The 25,383-nt window shown below is 38.2% G+C and overlaps 1 pseudogene; it reads right to left on the bottom strand.

The window, feature by feature from the left end:
• Positions 1-685: 685 nt before the first annotated feature.
• Positions 686-25,182, bottom strand: LOC120189133 (annotated as a pseudogene).
• Between the last annotated feature and the right edge of the window lie 201 nt (positions 25,183-25,383).

Consider the following 25,383-nt stretch of genomic DNA (forward strand, 5'->3'; position numbering starts at 1 on the left):
TTTCATAACACTTTTTTGTCCTAATCACATTGGTTTATATTTTCCAAGGTTAATTAATATATATTTAATAGTGTTTGAAGTCAATTTTTTTTATAAAAAAAGTCAATTAAATTTCCTTTTTTTATTCAACTGAATGCTTAAATTAAGAAAGTAAATCAATTAAATTACTGAATTGAGAAATTAAATCAATTAGATCTTTTTGATTAATTTTAATTGTTTAGTCTTAATAAATTTTTTTAAAATATTATTGTTACCTGATGTACTATAATTTTACTCCATTGTATCTGCGTATTTTTTTTTGTATTTTTTTAAGAAATTGGATTAAATCTGGAACAATAAGAACCATTAACATCGAACCAAAACAAATATTAAAATGAGAACCCAAATCAATATCTATAAGTATTAAAAAACAATAATATTTACTAACACGATACCAACTTAATTCGACGGATTTAAAAGCACTAATCAACTTGAAATCAACTAGAACTTTTGGAATGTCAATTATTATTGAGTAAAGGAGAAAACAAAGTTTTGTGCTACTCAAACTCAAGTGTGTGCGTTAGAACATGAATGCATCCGACACTAATATATATATATATATTTTAATTTTCAAAGAATCAAATTCGTATATGGAATATGATTAAATATAAATATCCAAATAACATCCCTCCAATTTCGCCTAAGATCAACACGCTTGAAGCAAAAGCGGACCAACTGAGGAGTTGAGCATCTCACTAACAGCTAGCTGAACTTCATTTGACCCATGCTCACAACTTATCAAGCTCGAAAGAAGAGGGAAGAACTTAGTTAAGTTCTTCTCGAACAAGGCGTCTCCCACGCTACGTATGGTCTGGAGAGTCAATACCACGAGAGGTGCACGTGCGGCGAGTTCTTTTTGTTTTCCGGAACCTAAAGGAATCAACCACTGCGTTTGGCCATTGGGATATGTTTTGGGAGTCTGTTCGGAGCTTGCGGTTTTGATATAAAACAGTAACACCTCCTGGCATAGATCGACAAGATGTGATTCTACTTCAGCCTCATCGAAACTCAGAGGCCTATCCGATATCAGATTATGCAAGAACGTAAGGCAAAATTGGTACGACTCGTTCTCAAGACACAATAACGGAGGATCCTGCATTTGTGTCATATGGCCAAACTCTTGTAACTTGGTACGTAATATAGCATCGTTGTTGATCTGGTGAGCATATTGCATCAAAGAGGACTAAGATGTTCTTAGCCGAGAGGCGAGCTCGATACATGTTATAAATTTCCATCGCTGCCTGAACCAATAAAAGCTGAACGGCAGCTCGACACTTTGCATCGGACAAAGAATCACGAAGACGTCGCATTCTCGGGCTCTCTGTATCATCACGAGACGAGCCAGAACCATGTGAGGCCTCTTTACTTTGGTTGTTAGGTGCATATTCATTGCCTTCAAGCGTGCCATCCCCGCTAACAAAGTAAGAGAAATCAGGAAGTGTTGCATTAACTGCTTCTTTTAATGAAGAAACAACTTCTAGCCACTGCTCCTCGAGGAAATGATCACTGGCATTACTCGTCAAACGTACAAACGCTGCAATTCCGATACCAGCTAGGCTTTGGTGAGGACGCTTGATAAAACTTAAGAGTAAAGAGAGAACCTTCCTTAAAAGTGGATTGACGGTATGATAAAAGTTAGCGAAAAGATCGACGAGTAATTGAAGTGCCAGCGTACAAGACTCGTAGAGCCATCCATCTTGATCGATCTCGCTCATGTCGCCATCGATTCCCTGCTCAGGTAGGTCATCACCTGATGGATTAATAGCATGGCACACATATTCAAATATCGGAAAAAGGACAGATTCGAACACTTTTTCCCATAGAGGTAGTGAGAAGAGATGGCAATGGTTGCGCAAAGTTTCGAACAGCACTTGTAAAGCACTCTTCCTAATCTCAGTTCTTGGATCAAAGCCAAGTTTCGATAAACCTGTACAACGAAACACAATGTAATTGCAGAAAATATATGCAGTTCTAGAGCATGAAGATAAATGTACTTTTAAAATTTCGAAAAACCGAGCAAATTCAAATGCCGAGTAACATCGAAACAACTAGTTCATTTCTCCTTACCGGCCAACAAAGGTAACCAAAAATAGAGATGATCATCCTTATCCATCAACTCTCCATTTTCTTGCCTTTCATTACTTCCCTTGTGAGGTGAAGATTGAGAAGTATCCCCTGATTCCTTATCCCTATTCATAGACGAGGAGCCGAGATCTCCTTCGGCGAGTTTCGAGGCACAGAATCGCAGAAAAGCAATTGCATTGAGACTAATGTCTTTGCTGAATCTGTTGTTGGTGAATGCAATTAGGCAATTCACACAATCTGTGAAGGTGGTTGTTTCCGTTTCGGTTATGTATGGGAAATTGTCTCAAATAATCTTTTCTGTTATTTCAAAGGATAGCAGTAAAATGTTCTTGTGGCTGTCATAAGCTGCAGTAGTGAGAACCTGAGGAAAGATTTATCAGTTCAATAATAAATTAATTAAATATTTAAGATATGATAGTTATAAGAAAAATTCAATACCATGAACATGCTCTTCCATCCTGATTTAACATGATGGACTCGAGACGACACCATCTGAGAGACACATCTGATGATTAATTCTCGGATTTCGACAGCGTTAGTCTTCTGCATGGCAATAACAAAAGGCTTCATAAATTCATTCTGGAAATTATAATTAGCCAACTCTTCTCGCTCCAAAAATTTCATCGATAGCTGTCGTAAAGAGTCCATGGAAAAAATCGCGATCGATAGGTTTTCGGAACAGCCAATGGTCACGAAGAAATCAGAGAGGACAAGCCAGATGTTTGACCATACAAGTCGGATCCGGTTCATGTTATAGTGCCTGTAGATCAGAAAATTTGAGCATAAACAACTTAACTGGCATTAAGATCAGACCAAAAGAAGAGAAGTAGGATGATTCTTACGCAATCTCAACAATTTTCGTAAGGCTAAAAACTCGAGGGTCGGATATAGATCGTAATTCCTCCATGGAAACCTTGCAAAGAGCCCTAACAAAGTCTATTATAGCTTCGCTATTCAAGTTTTGACTACGTGTGAATATTTGGAGACTAAATTGTTCATCTGTTCAGATGTGACTGTCCCAATGGTACCTCCAATACCAGCACTATCATATGAGCCCCTCATCACAGCAGAAGCAGCATACTGAATTCTTCCCGAACCCTTCTTCTTTAAAACGGGAAGGACGGGCGACTTCGCTTGCTTAGATTTTTCTGATTCATTCTGAGAAAAGGAAAAGAAAGTGGCATCTGGAGGAGCGCCCTCTCCCAAGAGATGCAAATGCTCAAACCGTGAAACGCAAATCAAAACATGCTCCCAAGCTTCTTGTAAATAATCTTCATCTTCAGCTGCAATTGTAACTATTGCCTGTTAACAATGTAGAAGGAAAATTCTATGATAGGTCCATAATCAAAATAGAAATTTTTTGCATTGTTCAAATATTGGGGCTCACTAACAAAATATTCATAGCATAAGAAAACTACTAACCTTGATTGCATCTATATTTTTCTGTTTTATATCTGCAGGAGAGTGCAGTGATGTAAACTTTGCTAATGAAGTCACAAATGCATCTCTATGAGTCTTCATGGACATCACACCAGTGACGTGTATTGCACTGCGGAAGCCTTCAATACACAAAGCCGTTACTACTTCATCGTGGCTTTGGTCAAGTGGCACACTGAACGCAGCCAACATAGGAGCCCAGCATACCTCGACCATGAATCTCAGAATCACCACATCTGTGGCTGCATAATAAACTGACCTACAAATTGACGTTACAATGGAAGATTATATTTACATCATCATAGCACATTAATTAAGCTTAAACCACGTAAAGAAATGATGAAAATTTGCAGAATTTCGTCGTATTCCAACGAAATACCAAGGCATAAAAGTAGTTTTAAAAAGAAAGACCCCGTAAGATGGTTCCGCTAGATACAGTCAAACAGGAATCTCTCTATGGTAGGGCATCAACATAAAAGCTCAAATGCTTGTTGATCTTACTCGGATTTACGAGCTTTCTCTTTAAATTGTTCTTGCATGTGCCTGATAAGATCATCACTGGTCTCCATATGCTGGTCTTCATCATGCTTGCGTATAACAAGATTCAAGATACTGTCTATGCCTAAAATTCTGTTGGAGTTCACCGACTGTTTCTGTTGCGCAGACAGGTCATCGTCTTTCATTTTGATCTCATTTCTTGATATACGTTCAAATAATGATCTTAAGTATTCTTCTGGCAAATCTTTCCCATAATCTATGCCCCGATTGTTTGTTATGAAATCTTCAGCTGACACTGCACATTTCAATTTAGGAAAAGGAAGAACTTGATCAATTTTCAAGTACTAAATGGAAACAAGATCAGAGAGAGAATGTATATGCACCTTGTTCTTAACCATAGGGTTATGAGCATTATGACAGAGTAAGCGAGGACATATGCTGTATCAGCGCTGATGAAAGCCTTTGGGTTACATTTGCAATAGCGCTCGGCGAACTTTTCCATGATTCGATCAATCTTTTGTGCCTCACCAGGCAATCTGAAACCTTGCAAAAAGGCTCGGATTGCCTCATCAAACTCCATTCCTTGAAAGTCAAAGGAGTCAACATAGGCATGCATCACTTTCAGAGATAAATCTTCCCTCTCTCCAAGATAATTACCAATCAAGGTTTTCTTCAGACCAGATGTATTTTTAAGAAAAGCAGCTATCTCCTCCGGAGAGTCACCAACCTTTTTTTCTTTGATAAGAAATTCAATTCCTTTTTCAGGCTTCCGATTAAAAAGAGATATACCTTCCTGCCAGGAATTTTATATAAGGTTTCAGGAATCACGATCAGCTAAAACGAAGACAATCAGACCAGTTTACTATACATAATCTGGAGATATACCTGAAGTTCATGCTTGTAAGCTCGACGCTGCTCGATTGTTAAAATGCCAGAAGCTTCATTTAGGGCTTCAGAATGAGAATCTGATCCTTCAACGGGCTCATCCATATTCCCATTGTCCATGCGGACATTTCCAGGTTCAAGACTGTTCTCAGCTGCTTCAAATCTCTTGGTAGATTCAGAATCTGGAATGGGCAACTGACTGTTCATCCAGTCTCCCATTGATTTCAAAGAAGCCACTAAAACTTTTATACCTTCAAGTTTCATGACTGCTTGCTGGGGAGGCAATAGTGTTGTCACTGTACCAGGAGGAACACCTTGAGCTGTTTTCAGAAGTCCATTGACCATTCTGGAAAGAACCATAAGGGAAAAAATGGGAAATATTCAGAGGAATTAACTTCTAACAGACGTAGTTTCTTAAGTTTGATAAAATTATGAAGTAGAGAAAATACCTCTCAAATATGTTTGACGAATTGACATCGCAGTCATAGTTAATAAAGATATCTACTAAGATTTGTGAATCAACACAAAGTTTATCCAGAAAATGTAGAACTATCATCTTTTGCTTAAAATTAGGTTGAGCAATATTTTCCAAGACCCTCAGAACAATCATAGGAAAAAATACTCCAATCTCGGCTTTCAGGCCAGCTCGAAACCTCGACACCAGACTAATGAAAATGGAGCAAGAAAGCTGGAAAACAACCATAAGAGTTGAAGCACTGTTCTTCAACAGTGACAGACACAAGTACTCTTTTATGGCACCTAAAAACCTGTTGTAGATGCTTAATTTGTCTGGGTAGTTAAGAAACCAGAAAAAACTAGAGGGAACGGTTTGTAGAGAGTGGGGTATTGTGAGTTATCAAAAAAACTGTAAATGGGGGATGGTCAGTTTTTTTTAGATATAACCATTCATCAACAGGGAGAGAAAAAGAGAACAAAAGGATTACAGAAAAAAAAATAGCAAGCATTACGGAGGAACACGATCAAGACAAAAACGACCAGAAACAAGAAAAATAAAAAAGAAAGAAAGAAAGGGGTTCTACTGTCCGATTCAAAACTAATCAAGCAGAAATTCCATCAATATTCAGTGAGGAAATTCGAGCATAGGGGAAAACAATATTTCCATATTACAAGGTCAAGCATTGTAACAATCATCGTTTTTCAGGAAAGCAATAACAAGCAAAGAGCCATTCTTTTGGTATATTCTCTCTTTATTTCAAATTCTAGTAATTTGTATGAGTGTTTTTTTATTTCTAAACAAAAAAAAACAAACTAAAGGTAAGGAAGATAGAAATAGACAGTTAGATTTACCTCTGGTTCTGTTTTGATTGATTATCAAGGTCAGTTTTGCTGCGTCCAGGTTGGGTTTCTGTCCCGTTTGGTTCATTTTTTTTGGTGTTTAGGGTCCGAAGCTCTCGAGTTCATGGTCTGAAATTGGTTCAACACCAAGTCATGTTGGTTTCATACGTTTTGAAATCTTGTTTAGACTAGAAGCAAAATCAGAAGAGAGGTTAAAGGAAAGATTCAGCTTAGCTTACCTTACTGGTTTAGGCCCTCGTCGGAGTCTATAGGCGGCATTGGTCGTTCGTTTTGGTTGAGGGTTAGAGAGGAAGGAGGCGTCTAGGCTCATTAGGTCGGTTCGGGTGCTTCATCGTTGGTGACTATCACGGTGGTCGGGGAGGTGAATCATGCCCGTATAGGGCTTTAAGGTTATCACAGAGGGTAGAGAGATCGGCGTAGAGAGAGGAGAAGAAGAGAGCATTACGACTGTGTGTGTTTAGTTTAGAGTTAGGTTAGGTTTGTTATTTAGGTTATATGTTAAAATTTTAGGGTTAATTAGCTTTTAGCCACCGAGTCCTTAGAATTTCGTTTAATCCCTATAGTTCTTGTGTTTGTTTTCATTTTGGTCCCCAAACCGAATGTTTTACTGTTTCCAACTTTGCATCTTTATTTTATGCGTTTTAATTTTCAGTCCCAAATGTTATGTTATTTAGTTTTTGTTATTTTAGACATTTAACTTCTGAATGGTTGCATGTTCGTTTTAGTCCATAAATCAACATTTGCATATTTATAGTTTTGTCTCTTTATTTTACTCGCATCTAATTTTAGCCCTAAGTATTCTTGTATTTAATCTTTGCTGTTTTAAACATTAAATTGTTAATTTTTGCATGTTACATTTTAGTCCCTAGGTAGAAGTTTGCATGTATCTAATTATGTTTATTTATTTTATGTTCATTTAATTTTCGTCCTAAATATTGATTTGTTTAATTTACGTTGTTTTGATATTAGACTTTAAGGTTTTTGCATGTCACATTTTAGTCAGGTGGGTATGTTATTTTAAGTTTATGTGATGTTGCATATTTGGCATAACATTTTCTCGGTTTTCATTTTAGTTTTACAAGTGGTCTCAGTTTTATGTTGATCTTGGTATATGTAATGCATTGATAGTTTTTTTTGTGGTCTTTGTTTAATAGTAATTTTAGCTTTAGATTTATTTACTTATTTATTTTAATCGCATGTTTAATTAATTTTTACATGACATCATTTTTGCATAATTTGCATGATAGCCTCACTTGCATAACTCGATATAATACATAATTGAATTAAGGGTAATACATTTTTAATTTAAAATTGTTTTAAGTGGGCAGTCATAACTGATTTGAGGTCTGCTTTTAATGATTTTAAAATAAAAGTGTATCCCAAAAGTGAAACCAAAAATTGATTCGTCATCTAAAATTTGGGAACGAGAGAAAAAGAAATGTTCGTTTATTTAAATATATCGAGAAAAGGTTGTTATATCTTTAAGATCTGGTCTCGATATTTGTAAATAATCGAACATTCTTTATCTTTCTAAAACGACTTGGTAATTTTAATTTAATTTGTTTGAGTGTTTTTGAATGTTTTTAAATTTACGTCATTGTTTTATGGGATCAAAAGTCAAATAAAGTTCGAATTTGTAAAGTTCATTGCAAAGACGTTAATTAATCGACTAGGTACCGATTTAGGGCGTTGTGGGGGTGCTAATCCTTCCCCACACGTAACCGACTCCCGAACTCGGATTTTGGTAACGCATACCTCAATTTGTTGTTTTAATTAAAATTAATTTTTATTTAAAATAACAAGCATTTTTGGGTGCCCAATCACACCCTAATCAAAGATTGGTGGCGACTCTTTGAACTGTATTTTTTTTAATCATAAAAGAAATCCAAATTTTTTCGAAACGAGAGGTTTTCAACTCACATTTGTTTTAAATTAAAACTCAATTGAAAGAGGTAAATTAAAAATTAATGTGGTTTTCAAAATCTCACCTTTAAGGAAAAATCATTTCGACAGCTTGGCGACTCCACTGGGGACTTTTTTTAGAGAGTCAAGCCGATAGTCGATTAATTAATTGTCTTTGCAATTGAAAATTACAAATTCGTTTTAATTTGATTTTTGATCCCTTGTTTGGTTTTTAATAAGTTTTGTTTGTATTTTGATTTCTTTAATTTAATTTGATTGACAATTAAATAGTTGTACTGATCTGTTTGCTAATGATTTCAGAATAATTGTGTGTTTTGGGAATTGATTTTGAGTGTTTTTATTGATTTTTTTTCGCTTTTTCCTCACACACTGCACAGCTGCATTATCATAACATGAGCTAAAACCCCGCTCCGTCCTATTTAAGTAGGAGTGAGAGACTATGCCCTCGTGTGGTTTTCACCTCCGCATGGGATAGTGGATCGCTCTTGGAACTCACGCCTTATGGTCCTCGTGATGGTAATCACCTCCGCATGGACATAAGGAGGTGTGTTCCCTCGAAATTGAACTCGATCCCCTAAAGCCTGTGATGGGCCAGGATTGAGGGTTCGGCAGCCCAAGGGGGCACCGGCAAGGACAATTCGAGAACCTATTACTTTAGAACCTAACCCGGCATATAGTGAACATAGAGCCCGAACTTAGGTTGAACCAAACCCGAACCTTAAGAATCCCGTGAGGAGGGTACACAAGGAAAAGCTTTTTTGAGTCATTTATTTTCGTTTTTTCGAATAAATGCATGCGAACTAGATATCATGCGGTTAGGTTTATTTTTGAATAAGCATGCGAATTAGATATCATGCGGTTAGGATTTCTTTTTATGGATAACAAAGCATGGGGGTAGATATCATGTTGGGTACGATCTGATAAAGCATGATTGGGTAGCCAGCATGTGTGGGTAGGATTCTTGAATAAATTATTATCCCGACTTAATGGCTTTATGTTTACTAACCGATCTTTTGTTATCTTTGCCTTGTTTTTTTTTATGTTTTGCATTGCACGATCCATTACATGGTGTTGATTTGGGGTCGATGTCCATATAGAAGGCCAGTAATATGGAACAAACGGTTCAGAGAAAGGTTGAGGACAATGCAGATGTTTTGAGGTGGTCGGAACAGTCCCAATTGACCAATGGAGACAGCGTGATGCCTGGATATGTGTCAGAGTTATTTGGTTACACTCACATCAACGTACGCCAGAATGATCTGAGTGAGCTAAGAGAGATATGGGGAAGATGGGAAGCAGCCGATAAGGAGATGTTTTATCAGTTGTACGACGATATTCCTTATCTTCTGGATGTTTCTATTGACCGAAATCTGTTTAGAGCGTTGGCGCAGTTCTAGAATCCGGCTTATAGCTGTTTCACATTTGGTAGGGTGGACCTGACACCAACAATAGAGGAATATCAAGCTTTGGTCCGTTGTTCGAGGTCACAGATGGATAGAGTATATACCAAGCTGCCAGTCACTCCTTCATTTAAGAAGAAATTACTATTGATGACCGGAATGAGTGAAGATTGGGTAATCAGAAACATTAAGAAGAAGGGAGACAGTGAGTGCATCTCTTGGGCTGCTCTGAAAGAAGTAATTGCTCATCATCCTGATAAGAGAAAGAAGCTTGACTTGTTTGCTTTAGGGATTTATGGGCTTGTTATTTTTCCAAAAGTGTTAGGATATGTAGACGTATCAGTTGTTGACCTGTTTGAAAGATTAGACAAGCGCGTGGATCCTGTTCCAGCTATTCTAGCTGAGACGTTCCGGTCTTTGAGTTCTTGTAGGCGCGAGGGAGAATGACGCTTTATAGGATGTGCGCCTTTGCTGCTAGTGTGGATTCTGAGTCATTTCAAACATGTTGAAAGAGCACCAGGATGAGTATTTCTAGACGGTTTCTCACCTTTGAAGGATTTTCTTTCTAAAGAGTGGCCTGGGGGTTTTACCGAAGAAAAATGGATGGTCATCTTCAAGGATATCAGGGATGGAGATATTTTATGGCGAGTTTCGTGGAATACCTCTTCGGATATACTTTACCGATGTGGAGAGCGAGATTGGGTTCCTTTGCCAGGTATATGGGGTTCTGTTGGGTATGCACCGCTACTAGTCTCCAGACAGTATGGGTCAAGGCAGTTCATTCCAGCCACATGGGACTTGGTAGGGTCGGATTTTGCATTCAAAGGAGATCAGTATAAGGGTAAAGTTAAAGGGGTTGCTGAGGCCTGGAAGCAAACTCGTCGCGTGAATTTGTTTACCTATGATCTCGAGTTGTCTCAAGAGTACGAGCATTGGAGAAGCGGTCGAGTAAATGACAATATCCCGATGGTGAATCCTGAAAATATTCAGCCGGTGGAGGAACAGTTGAGAGTGGTGCCATCTCCATTAGAGTTAGCCAAGCGCGATTTCGAAGCAGAACGAAGACAATGGAGAATGACTTTGCAGAAGCTAGAAGATGAAGTGTATCAAAAGGGATTAGAGATTGACATTCAGAAGAGTAGAGCAGATCGAATTGAAAAAGTAGAGAAGCAACTTTGGCTAGACTTTGACGATCTTCGGTCAACTTATCAGCGAATGGTAAAAGCTCAGACAGGTTTTAGCTCGAGTAAGTCTGTTGAATTGAGGCAAGAGGTGGCGAGCCTCAAAAGGGTAGCCGGAGAGAGTCAAGAAGAGCTCAAGCAAAGCAAGCACCAAGTGAAAATTTTATCGAAAGAAAAGGATTCTTTAGAGCAGCGGTTACGAAAGAGTCAAGCCCAGAATGAAAAGTTGAAGGAGAAAATTTCAAGTTTAGAGACTGCATTACGACGACATCGAAACAAGGAAGGTAGCTCGAGCCGTGGGGAGGTTGAAAGTTTGAAGAGACAAGTGAGCAAGCTTGAAGCCATGGTTCAAGATTTTCAGAGGCAAGCAAGTGAGCTATCGATAGTTCCTTATGAGGGGGATATACAGTGGCGTTTTCGATGGGAGCGAGCTCAGGCGAGAGTTAAGCAAATAGAGGACTTTATTGCTTGTTACCTAGACCACGCACAGGGAATAGCTCAATATTTGGTCATTCTATCTGAGGAAGCTGCTGATGTGACTGAAGAACTGGATCCCGAGGCTGAAGAAAACCAGAAGATTGTAGAGTTACTAGCACACGTACAAGAAATAGGAGAGATGGTGCAAATTTATTTGTGATATGTTTCAACTTTGTAATTGAACGTCGTTCTAATATAAAGAGTTGTTCTAAGGAGTCGTTCCAGGATCAACACCCTGCATTTTGCATATGCATTTTTAATGCATTTAATTTTTGCATCGCATTTTATTCATTCATAATCATATGTTTCATATTCATTAATAAATATCAGCGATAACAAAATGACTCTATGACAGAGTAATACTGGAAAATCCCAAGTATATCTACAGAACCAGGAAGAAAGTTATGGAAGACAAACTTGCCCAAATTGAGAAGGCTCAGTCGGAGTTACAAGATAATATCAAGAAAATGCAAGAAGATATGATGAATGCCCAAAAGGAGATGTTTGCCAAGTTTGCGAGTATGTTGGATGGAAGAAATCCAGAACATGGGAAAAGCCCTATGCCAGAAGGTGTAACTGAAGACCCACTTCATCATCCAGGGTTAACCCCAAAACAATCTCAGAATGTTCAAGTGACCCCTGTTCATGTCGGGAAGGTGCACATTAATCCAGTCGGTGCTTCTGTTAACGTACAGCCTGGATCTAGTTCGTATCAGGAAGAACATCAATATCATCAAGTTCCGGACCTTGATGAAGAAGCCAAGAATGACCAAAACAATCTGTTGGAAGAGAAATGGAAGCAATTAGAAAGAGAGGTCAAAGCCATGAAGGAAGATACCAGTGTCTATGGATTTGACGCAAATGAGTTAAGTCTAGTTCCTGATCTGGTCTTGCCTCCAAAGTTTAAAGTTCCTGACTTTGAAAAGTTTGATGGTACCAGGTGCCCCTCTGCACATATCACAATGTTTTGTAGGAATATGACCGGATATATAGGGGACGATCAATTGTTGATACACTGCTTTCAGGAAAGCTTAACTGGCTCGGCAATCCGGTGGTATAACCAGCTGAGTAAAGCTAATATTAAATCGTGGAAGGACTTGGCTAAGTCCTTTCTTGAGCAATACAAACATGTAAAAGATGTTAGGCCAAACAGAATGATGTTGCAAGGAATGGAAAAGAAGTCTAACGAGAGTTTTAGACAATATGCTCAAAGATGGAGAGATGTAGCGGTGCAAGTCCACCCGCCATTGGAAGAGGAGGAAACAAATATGCTTTTTGTCAACACCTTAAAGGCTCCTTTTTTCTCGCATCTTATCGGTAATCCTTATCGAAGTTTTGCTGATGTGGTTACAGCAGGGGAAATGATTGAAATGGCGATTAAGAGTGGAAAGCTCGAAGGAGGAGAGTCTAGTAAGAGGCCACCAACGAGGAAAAAGGAAAGCGAAGTCAGTAATGTGAGGCAGTACGATTCTAATAACATCACTGTTTCCCGTCCTCAAGGAGCAGGGTCGTCAACACAAAATGATAATAGACAAGGGGCAAGGGACTAGAGGAGAGAGAGGCTTCAATTTGACCCCATCCCGATGACTTATAAGGAATTGTTTCAGATTTTGTATGATCGACATGTGGTTTCACCATATCACGTGACACCAATGCAACCTCCTTTTCCCAAATGGTATGATGCTAGTGCTCAGTGTGAGTACCATGCAGGGAACCCTGGGCATTCCATTGAGAATTGTACTGCTTTTAAGAAGGTTGTCCAAGCTTTGAGAACGAGGAATGTCATCAACTTTGGTGACAGTGAGAAGCCAAATATAGCTCAGAATCCGTTGCCAAGCCATGCAGGGGTAGGAGTTAATGCGATTACTGAAGAAAAAAGAAAGAGAATTGTAAGGAATGTTAGTGATGTAGTATCACCCATGAGTTGGGTGTGGTGCCAGATGGTCAAGGTAGGATTGTTGAAGCCCAGTTTGACAGGTGAACAGTTTAACAGTGGAGAGGTATGTCTGTATCATAACAGTGAAGGACACAATATTCAGCAATGTCCTGATTTCCTATCTTTGGTACAAGACATGATGGACAATAAAGAAATTGAGTTCTTTAGAGAAATTGCTGAAGAAGAGGAAGCGGAAGTTTGCGCTTCAGAAGGATCGTCTAAAGGGGTATACAATGCCAGTTGTCCTCTAATTATTACTCCCAAAAATTGAGTTGCTGAGAAGGTAGCCCCGAAAGTGGTTATTACACCTCCATCTCCATTCTCATATCGGGATAATAAACAAGTGCCTTGGAGATATGATTGCCAGATGGGAGATGTAACAAAAGAGAATGAGGAAGTAGATGAGGTGGGACGCTTTACTAGAAGCGGTAGGCGTTATTCTCTTAATCCACCTAAAGAGTCTGAGAAGAAGGTTGCTGTTGATAAAGGGAAAAAAGTGGATGTGCAGATAGAAGAGGATAAGCCTGTTATTAATGAACCAGTAACCGAGAGTGAAGCGGTAGAATTTTTGAAGTTTCTGAAACACATTGAATACAGTGTTGTGGAACAGTTACACAAGTTGACTGCCCGTATTTCTGTTTTATCATTACTTTTGAGTTCAGAGGCCCATAGGAATGCTCTGTTAAAGGTTTTGAACCAGACTTTTGTTCCGAAAGAGTTGCCCATTGAAAAGTTGGATCAGTTAGTTTCCAATATACAAGCTGATAATTTTTTATCTTTTTCTGAGGATGAGATCCCTTATGGGATAATTGGTAGTCAGAAGGCTTTGCACATTACAGTTAAATGTAAAGGGTATGTGTTGTCCCGGGTCTTGGTTGATAATGGTTCAGCTTTGAATGTGATGCCTTTAGTGACTCTAAAGAAGCTTCCATTAGATAGTACACTTATGAGAACCTGTCAAAGTGTGGTTCGAGCTTTCGATGGGACTAAAAGAGAAGTGTTGGGCAAGATTGATGTTCCTCTGAATATTGGTCCAGCAACTTATGAAGTGGAATTTCTCGTAATGGACATTATGCCTACGTACAATTGTTTGTTGGGAAGGCCTTGGATTCATCAGGCCGGTGCAGTTCCATACACATTGCACCAGAGACTGAAATTTGTGATTGATGGAAGGTTGGTATGTATTCATGCTGAAGAGGACATTATTGCTTCTGTTTCTACTACTGCTCCGTACATTGAAGTGGATGAGCAAGCGATCGAGTGTTCTTTCAGATCGTTGGAGTTTGTCAATGCTACGTTTGTGGCCGAAGGCAAGAAGATACCAAGGCCTCGGTTGTCAAACTGTACCAAGATGGGGCTCAAATTGACTCTTGAAAGAGGAGCAAAAGTTGGAAAGGGGTTAGGTCGACAGTTGCAAGGACCAGTGAATCCAATATGCCCTGTTACTAAAAGAGATCGATTTGGTTTGGGGTATCAGCCAACGCCGATGGATAAGCTGAGGAGAATTAAAAAGGGTCAGGAAATGAGAAAGGCCAGATTGGCTGGTGAAGACCTTAGCTGGGAACCCATGATCTTCCCGCCGTTGAGTAGCATTTTCATATCTGGGGGACATATGTTTCAAGGGAATTCAAGGAATACTGAGGTGATGGTTGAGGATGCCTTGGGAGATTTAGGCATTAACGTTATAACTGATGATGAATTTGAGGAAATGAGAGTTATGGGCATTTATCCTGCACCGCCGGGCTTCGTGTTGAACAATTGGACCGCGAAAGAACTGCCTGTAATTTATAAATCTGTTACAGAGTAATGCACTGGAACTTTCTCCTTGTTGTTCATACCCTGGGGCAATAGGTGATTTTATGTAAAGGGTTAAGCTGTCTGTTTTTTCTTGCTTTCAATAAAAGATGCATTCTGTTAGTTCCAAATGGCAAACATTTTCCCATGCATTTCATTCATTCATTCATTATTGTATATATGTATGTATTTATTTCTTTCTATTTATTTATATGGGAAAAGATTCTCCCATATTTATATATGTATATATATCTTCTCTTTCATTATTTTTTCAGGAGCTCAGATATCAATAATATGAATGCCAATGACTCTGACCCGGAGATTGATTTCGAGAAGCCTATATGTCAAGGGGAAATCGAAGATTGTGATGATGATGAAGGATGTGAACTACCTTCTGAATTGTTAAAAATGGTGGAGAATGAAGATAACCAGATTCTACCTCATAAAGAGCCTACTGAGATTTTGAATTTGGGGACGGATGAGGATAAGAGATAAGTAAAGATTGGTACCACTCTGTCAGTTGGAGGTCGACAAGATTTGATAGAATTGCTTCAAGAATACAAGGATGTGTTTGCTTGGTCATACGAAGATATGACGGGTTTAGATACAGAGTTGGTTGTTCACAAACTGCCAATAAAGCCTGAATGTAAACCGGTACAGCAAAAACTGAGAAGAATGAGACCTGAGATGCTGCTCAAAATTAAAGAGGAAGTGAAAAAACAATTTGATGCCGGGTTTCTTAAAGTGGCCAAATATCCTGAATGGGTAGCTAATATTGTCCCAGTACTGAAGAATGATGGGAAAGTTCGAATGTGTGTTGACTACAGAGATCTCAACCGAGCTAGTCCAAAGGATAATTTTCCCTTGCCACATATAGACACTCTAGTGGATAATACTGCTGGAAATTCTTTGTTCTCTTTTATGGATGGTTTCTCTGGCTATAATCAAATTAAGATGAACCCTGAAGATATGGAAAAAATGACGTTCGTTACCATGTGGGGAACGTTTTGCTATAAAGTAATCCCGTTTGGATTGAAGAATGTCGGGGCAACATATCAAAGGGCCATGGTGACGTTATTTCATGACATGATGCATAAAGAGATAGAAGTTTATGTTGATGATATGATTGTCAAAGCTAAGACAGAGGAAGAACATATCGGGAATTTGAGAAAGCTCTTTAAAAGACTAAAAAGATGCCAGCTAAAACTCAACCCAAATAAATGTACTTTTGGGGTGACATCTGGGAAGCTGTTGGGATTTGTAGTAAGCCAAAAAGGAATTGAAATAGACCCAGATAAAGTAAAGGCTATTCAAGACTTGCCAGCCCCACGAACACAAAAAGAAGTCAGAGGATTTTTGGGGAGATTAAATTATATAGCTCGGTTTATTTCACAGCTGACGGAAAAGTGTGATCCCATATTCCGCCTTCTTCGCAAGAATAACTCAAGGGAATGGAGTGAGGATTGTCAAAGAGCTCTTGAAGCAGTGAAAAGATATTTGTCAAGCACTCCGATCTTAGCACCACCCATCTCAGGCAAACCCTTGATTCTGTATTTGTCGGTTTATGAAAATTCAATGGGGTGTGTGCTGGGGCAACGTGACCAAACTGAGAAGAAAGAAAGGGCTATCTATTATCTCAGCAAGAAGTTCACTGAATGTGAGACAAGATACTCACCCATTGAAAAGTTGTGTTGCGCTTTAGTATGGGCTACCCGAAGGCTTAGGCAATATATGTTGTATCATACTACTTGGCTTATATCCAAGCTTGATCCCTTGAAATATCTAATGGGTGTGCCTGCATTATCTGGAAGATTAGCTCGTTGGCAGATCTTATTGTCCGAGTTTGACATCCAGTATGTAAACCAGACGGCAATTAAAGGAAGTGCTATAGCGGAATTCATTGCAAGCAGGGCTTCGGAAGAATATGAGTCGTTGAGCTTTGATTTCCCAGATGAAGATTTAATGGCTATTTCGGTAGAAGAAGCAGTTGCATCCACTAGTAAATATTGGAAGTTGAACTTCGATGGTGCTTCAAATGCCATGGGACATGGAATCGGGGCAATTTTGGTCTCACCAGAGGGAGAGCATTATCCTTTAACCAGTCGGCTTAATTTTGATTGTACTAACAATATGGCTGAGTATGAAGCTTGTGTTCTGGGTCTTAGAGCTGCTGTTGAACGCAAAGTAAAAATGCTCAAGGTGTATGGAGATTCAGCTTTGGTAATATACCAGCTCAGAGGAGAATGGGAGACAAAAGATCCCAAGCTTGTAGAATACCGTAAGTTGGTTATGGAGCTTGTTGAAGAATTTGAAGAAGTAACTTTCAATTACCTCCCCAGAGAAGAGAATCAAATGGCAGATGCCTTAGCCACACTGGCAGCAGCATTTAAGATGAACGAGCATTCAAATATGATGCCCATTGAAATGAAAGCTTATGAGTATCCAGCCCATTGTTTTAATATCGAAGAGGAAGGAGATGGAAACCCTTGGTATTATGATATCTTGCAATATATAAGGTATCAGAGTTATCCAGAACAGGCCACTGAGAATGATAAGAGAACCATTAGAAGAATGGCATCAGGGTATGTGCTTGATGGTGAGACCCTATACAAGAAAAGTCTGGATCAAGTCTTGTTAAGATGTGTGGACGCGAAAGAAGCCAAATTGATTCTTGAAGAAGTGCATGAGGGAATATGTGGTACCCATGCTAATGGGCATGCTATGGCTAGGTAGATTATGAGATTTGGGTATTATTGGTCAACTATGGAAACAGACTGTATCAATTATGCCCGAAAATGTCACAAGTGTCAGATTTATGGAGATAGGATACATACTCCTCCTCATCCGTTGCATGTAATGACAGCGCCGTGGCCATTCTCAATGTGGGGCATGGATGTTATTGGACAAATTTCGCCCAAAGCTTCAAATGGTCATCGCTTTATTCTGGTAGCCATAGATTATTTCACCAAGTGGGTAGAAGCGGCTTCTTACGCAAATGTTACCCAGTCTACAATATGTAAATTCTTGAAGAAGGAGATCATTTGTAGATATGGTTTGCCAGAGAGGATTATCTCCGATAATGCGTTGAATTTAAATAATAAGATGATGGACTCGGTCTGTAAACAGTTCAAAATAAAGCATCATAATTCCACCACTTATCGCCCAAAGATGAATGGGGCAGTAGAGGCGGCCAATAAGAACATCAAAAGGCTCATAGAGAAAATGACTGAGACCTATAAGGATTGGCATGGAAAGTTGCCCTTTGCTCTGTTTGCTTATCGAACTTCAGTACGGACTTCAACTGGGCAACTCCGTTTTCTTTGGTTTATGGGATGGAAGCTGTCTTACCTATTGAGGTGGAAATTCCCTCACTTCGGATTTTGTCAGAGGTAAAGCTTGATGAGGCAGAATGGGTCCAAGCTAGGTATGACCAATTGAATTTGATTGAAGAAAAGAGATTGAAAGCTATTTGTCATGGTCAAATGTACCAAAAACGTATGATACGGGCACATGGTAAGAAAGTTCGCCTTCGAGAATTCCATGAGGGAGATTTGGTGCTTAAAAGGATTTTGCCTATTCAGAAGGATTTCAGAGGAAAATGGATGCCCAATTGGGAAGGACCTTATGTTGTCAAGAAGGCCTTTTCTGGGGGAGCTCTAGTCCTAACTGAAATGGACGGATCAGAATTGCCATATCCAGTGAATTCCGACGCTGTTAAGAGATATTTCGCTTGAAGAAGAAATAAAAGAAAAAAAAACGAAAAATGAAAAAATAATAATAATAAAAATGAGAAAAAAAAAAGAAAAGAAGAAAAGAAAAAATGAGAAAAAATAAAAAGGAAATAAAAAAAAGAAAAAAAAGAAAGAAAAATAAAAAGAGAAAAATGAAAAAAAGAGAAATAAAAAGAGGGTTCAAGACGAAAACCCGAAAAGGGCGTCTTGGAACCAAAGGAGGTCTCAAGTTGAAAACTCGCAAAGGGCGACTTGAGTTGAGTTTGAAATTCAGAATTCGTGCATGGTGGAGGTTCTGAATCAATTTTGGAAGTGGAAAGAGCTCCTGATATGGATAGTAACAATGACAGTTGGTGATCAGGAATGAGACTAAAGATTAATGAGTTTCGATTGAAACAACCAGAAGAGAAATTGAATGTATATGAGATTCAATACTGGTTTAGGGCATCCAATGATAGAGATTTGGGAGTTTAGAAGTAGCTTCATACTCGTAAACATCACAATTTTGGAGATCCTTTTGATAGAAGCTACACTCGAGACATTCTAACGGCGTGTCAGTTCAAAAGCATTTGCATTATTGATATTTGAAGACGCCTACTCTTTTGTTCTTTTACTGTTTCCAGTTAAAAGTTTGCCATTTAGTTGCCTAAAATTCTCTGTATTTATATAAATAAAGAGATGTATTTTCTTGTTCGTTTCCCTTTTGCAAACATCTTATTTTGAAAGGTTAAAACATATGGCTTAACTTGAAGTACATAAGATCATTTTGTATTATTGTGCAAAAGATTTTGGAAAATGCAGGTATTCTGAAGTTGACAATGGTTTAAACATGTAAGCTTGTGTGGCTATGGGAAACTAAAATCCTCAAATTCAAAGAAAATCTCAGCCATTAAAAGATGACCCAAGGAGGTTATCATTGGTCGAGAAGTTGGTCAGGGATACTGACGGGTTTCAAGAAAGAAATAAGTCAAGGTACTGTTAAGGCGAGAGATATGGAATTGAGATTGTCGACTGGGGTGAACTGATCAAACGTTCTGTGCCCAAGATGAAGCCGAGTTCCATCGAGATCAAAAGGAGATAGAGTTCCTACAAAGAAGAAAACACATTGAATTGCATAATTGCATACATTTTAGGCATGAGTAGGATCATGGCATTCATAATCGCATTATGGCTTAAATATCTACAGGTTTCCCAGGGATAGTTGAAGATTGAAGATATGAAAGCATCGAGATGAAGATAACTGGTTTGACCTTTGAAGCAAATCATCTATAAGCCTTCACGAAAGAGTAGTGAAGCAAATAAGTTCGTTGAAGATTGAGTCCTATACTCTCTGAATGAATAGGGAGCGGACAAGTTCGTTGAAGATTGAGTCCTATACTCTCTGAATGAATAGGGAGCGGACAAGTTCGTTGAAGATTGAGTCCTATACTCTCTGAATGAATAGGGAGCGGACAAGTTCGTTGAAGATTGAGTCCTATACTCTCTGAATGAATAGGGAGCGGACAAGTTCGTTGAAGATTGAGTCCTATACTCTCTGAATGAATAGGGAGCGGACAAGTTCGTTGGAGATTGAGTCCTATACTCTCTGAAGGAATAGGGAGCGGACTAGTTCGTTGAAGATTGAGTCCTATACTCCCTGAAAGAATAGGGAGCGGACCTGTTTATTGAAGATTTTTCGAGTTCTATACTCTCTGAAGGAAGAGAGAGCGGACCCGTTTTATTAAAGATTGTTCAAGTCTTATACTCTCTGAATGAATAGAGAGCAGACACGTTTTATGAAGATTATTCGAGTCTTATACTTCCTGAAGGAATAGGGAGCAGGCTCGTCATTTGAAGATTTTTCAAGTATTTATCCTGACGTAACATTCTCAAGACCAGACAAATTCGGTCATCTTTTGATCTTTGCTCTATTCTCGTTACACGACAATGAACAAAGAGGGGCAGCTGTAGATGCTTAATTTGTTTGGGTAGTTAAGAAACCAGAAAAAACTAGAGGGAACGGTTTGTAGAGAGTGGGGGTATTGTGAGTTATCAAAAAAACTGTAAATGGGGGATGGTCAGTTTTTTTTAGATATAACCATTCATCAACAGGGAGAGAAAAAGAGAACAAAAGGATTACAGAAAAAAAATAGCAAGCATTACGGAGGAACACGATCAAGACAAAAACGACCAGAAACAAGAAAAATAAAAAAAAGAAAGAAAGGGGGTTCTATTGTCCGATTCAAAACTAATCAAGCAGAAATTCCATCAATATTCAGTGAGGAAATTCGAGCATAGGGGAAAACAATATTTCCATATTACAAGGTCAAGCATTGTAACAATCATCGTTTTTCAGGAAAGCAATAACAAGCAAAGAGCCATTCTTTTGGTATATTCTCTCTTTATTTCAAATTCTAGTAATTTGTATGAGTGTTTTTTTATTTCTAAACAAAAAAAAAAACAAACTAAAGGTAAGGAAGATAGAAATAGACAGTTAGATTTACCTCTGGTTCTGTTTTGATTGATTATCAATGTCAGTTTTGCTGCGTCCAGGTTGGGTTTCTGTCCCGTTTGGTTCATTTTTTTTTGGTGTTTAGGGTCCGAAGCTCTCGAGTTCATGGTCTGAAATTGGTTCAACACCAAGTCATGTTGGTTTCATACGTTTTGAAATCTTGTTTAGACTAGAAGCAAAATCAGAAGAGAGGTTAAAGGAAAGATTCAGCTTAGCTTACCTTACTGGTTTAGGCCCTCGTCGGAGTCTATAGGCGGCATTGGTCGTTCGTTTTGGTTGAGGGTTAGAGAGGAAGGAGGCGTCTAGGCTCATTAGGTCGGTTCGGGTGCTTCATCGTTGGTGACTATCACGGTGGTCGGGGAGGTGAATCATGCCCGTATAGGGCTTTAAGGTTATCACATAGGGTAGAGAGATCGGCGTAGAGAGAGGAGAAGAAGAGAGCATTGCGGCTGTGTGTGTTTAGTTTAAAGTTAGGTTAGGTTTGTTATTTAGGTTATATGTTAAAATTTTAGGGTTAATTAGCTTTTAGCCACCGAGTCCTTAGAATTTCGTTTAATCCCTATAGTTCTTGTGTTTGTTTTCATTTTGGTCCCCAAACCGAATGTTTTACTGTTTCCAACTTTGCATCTTTATTTTATGCGTTTTAATTTTCAGTCCCAAATGTTATGTTATTTAGTTTTTGTTATTTTAGACATTTAACTTCTGAATGGTTGCATGTTCGTTTTAGTCCATAAATCAACATTTGCATATTTATAGTTTTGTCTCTTTATTTTACTCGCATCTAATTTTAGCCCTAAGTATTCTTGTATTTAATCTTTGCTGTTTTAAACATTAAATTGTTAATTTTTGCATGTTACATTTTAGTCCCTAGGTAGAAGTTTGCATGTATCTAATTATGTTTATTTATTTTATGTTCATTTAATTTTCGTCCTAAATATTGATTTGTTTAATTTACGTTGTTTTGATATTAGACTTTAAGGTTTTTGCATGTCACATTTTAGTCAGGTGGGTATGTTATTTTAAGTTTATGTGATGTTGCATATTTGGCATAACATTTTCTCGGTTTTCATTTTAGTTTTACAAGTGGTCTCAGTTTTATGTTGATCTTGGTATATGTAATGCATTGATAGTTTTTTTTTGTGGTCTTTGTTTAATAGTAATTTTAGCTTTAGATTTATTTACTTATTTATTTTAATCGCATGTTTAATTAATTTTTACATGACATCATTTTTGCATAATTTGCATGATAGCCTCACTTGCATAACTCGACATAATACATAATTGAATTAAGGGTAATACATTTTTAATTTAAAATTGTTTTAAGTGGGCAGTCATAACTGATTTGAGGTCTGCTTTTAATGATTTTAAAATAAAAGTGTATCCCAAAAGTGAAACCAAAAATTGATTCGTCATCTAAAATTTGGGAACGAGAGAAAAAGAAATGTTCGTTTATTTAAATATATCGAGAAAAGGTTGTTATATCTTTAAGATCTGGTCTCGATATTTGTAAATAATCGAACATTCTTTATCTTTCTAAAACGACTTGGTAATTTTAATTTAATTTGTTTGAGTGTTTTTGAATGTTTTTAAATTTACGTCATTGTTTTATGGGATCAAAAGTCAAATAAAGTTCGAATTTGTAAAGTTCATTGCAAAGACGTTAATTAATCGACTAGGTACTGATTTAGGGCGTTGTGGGGGTGCTAATCCTTCCCCACACGTAACCGACTCCCGAACTCGGATTTTGGTAACGCAGACCTCAATTTGTTGTTTTAATTAAAATTAATTTTTATTTAAAATAACAAGCATTTTTGGGTGCCCAATCACACCCTAATCAAATATTGGTGGCGACTCTTTGAACTGTATTTTTTTTTAATCATAAAAGAAATCCAAAATTTTTCGAAACGAGAGGTTTTCAAATCACATTTGTTTTAAATTAAAACTCAATTGAAAGAGGTAAATTAAAAATTAATGTGGCTTTTAAATCTCACCTTTTTTCACCATTTTAAGGAAAAAACGGTTTCGACACCTGTACCAACAAAAGCATTTTCACCAATAGGAAAAATTCAAACTCAGGCTAAAAGTATCGGGGCAGGTAATGCGAGCAAACAAAAATGAAATTTGAAATAAAATAGTAACTTTTGATCAAGGAAATTGAAGATATTATACATAGGCTGTCTACCACTACTACAAATGTTAAGGCATGAACAAAAAGATGTGATATCGATATAAACATGAGATAAAATCATAAAGACAAATACAGAACTAAAGGTGCTGCTGGAATATGAATGCAAACAACAATGTTACTGAAATCAATAAGCAAAGGCACTACCACTGTGCGGATTAACCAGAGGTTGGAATTAAAGTGATCAACAAAAGGACGCATCCCAGAACAAGTTGGTAAATGTACAAAGGGTCCACAACCACAAGACTATAACACAATATGATTTAAAATATCCAGCAAAATCGGAAAAAGCCACCTCAGGTGTTACTTTAACGCACCTGTCAGAAAAAGCCACCTCAGATGTTTCAAAATCTAAAAAAATGTTACAACGGTTTTGTCAATCCTTTGAGACTTGTCATCTAGGTGTTTATACCTTACTGTTGTTTCTGAATATAACCTATATTCAGCACATACTAAAGATTATTCAGCAAACTAATATTAAGAGGGCATATCAAGAGTTATACATATTTTTCATAAACTTGAGTAAATGCAGAACTAAAGCCCTAAGTATTAGAAACTTTTGGAAAAGCTAATTAGAAATAAAACCAAAGAAATATGTGCAAAGATGGAACACAAAAGATACCTTTCACTTGTTCTAAAAGCAGCTCCAGCATTTTCCAGAAAAATCTTCAACAACTCCAGTGCCAAAATCTTCCCTCTCATCAACTGGGGATCGGCCATAGCCTCTTTAGGTGGTGTCTTCATCGACAACTTGCAAAGTGCTCTAAACACCAGAAATGCATCTCGTCTTAACTTATTTCCAATCTGAACCTCCAAATCATTATCTTTCTCTGCTTCATCATCTGCCAACTCCCCTTTCCTCCCTTCTAGTGCCGTCTTATACATACTAATATCCCAATATTTTGCATCCAACATATCCTTATCAGTAGAATCCAGCAAATCGGCAGGATTCGTGGTTTCAACGGCAGTAGTGTCAAATGCGCCATCATGGACACCTAAAGAAACCTTACTTGGTGTCACTGGATTGAACACTCCATCAATGTCCTGCACAATTTTAGTTATAAACCCTTGAACAAAGTTAGTCGTTGATCCATCAACATTCGATTTCTCAACCGGTCCCATCAATTCAGCCACTACAATTGGCTGAACTGGAACTGTTGAAGAGTCCTCCTCCATTCTTCTAAAGACAACAACTAACATTTGAATCAATGTAGCTTTCGCAGTCATTTGGTTAACGGTATTTTTTGTCTCTAAGTAAATATCATAAGATGTTCTCACAGTTCGCAACAAACAGTCACTGTGAATTCGCAATGAGAAGGAAGTTACCGCAGTTAAAAGCGTTTTCAATACCAGTAATTCAATGGCGTCGTCACCTAAAACGTGGCATTGACATACCGAGTCAATCAATTTGGCTAACAGCTGAGCCTCGGGCCCTCCGGTGGGGTCCGCTTCACCACGCAGGTACCCGTTTGCGATTAACTTCTGAATGCAATCAATGGCGGGATCGACAATCTTGTTGAAGGAGGTGGCGCAAGCGTTGATCAGAGGGCTGAGAATGGATTCCGATTCAGCGAGGGAATACTCTACTTGTCCTCCGTCGTTGATTGGGTCAGGGATCAAGTTTTCCGGCTCCGAATCCGAAGGGGATAACGGCGTCGTCATCGGAGAAGTGAGTTCCTTGAGAAGAGATTTGCATTGCTGAGAGAGTTTCGAGTGCTTCCGCCACGAAGCGCCCTTGATGATCTTCTTTAAGGCCGGGACTACCAATTGGCTAACGCGGGAATCAGCTTCCGCAGAAGACATTCCCGAGTCGAATATAACTCGTCAATCCACCAACTCAGAAGATTTTAGGAAACGGTTAATAAAATGCTGCTACGTATCATTTGATCTTCCCTTTTAGCTTTGTTAATTATCCGAGTGAGAAATGGAATCTGGTTGACTCACTGAGCCTACACTACACCACCATTGCTATTGCTCTAATTGCATAAGAATTACAAAGAAAGT

Source organism: Hibiscus syriacus, unplaced genomic scaffold (genome assembly GCF_006381635.1).
Source record: "Hibiscus syriacus cultivar Baekdansim isolate YM2019G1 unplaced genomic scaffold, ASM638163v2 tig00116951_pilon, whole genome shotgun sequence".
Taxonomy (NCBI): Eukaryota; Viridiplantae; Streptophyta; class Magnoliopsida; order Malvales; family Malvaceae; genus Hibiscus; species Hibiscus syriacus.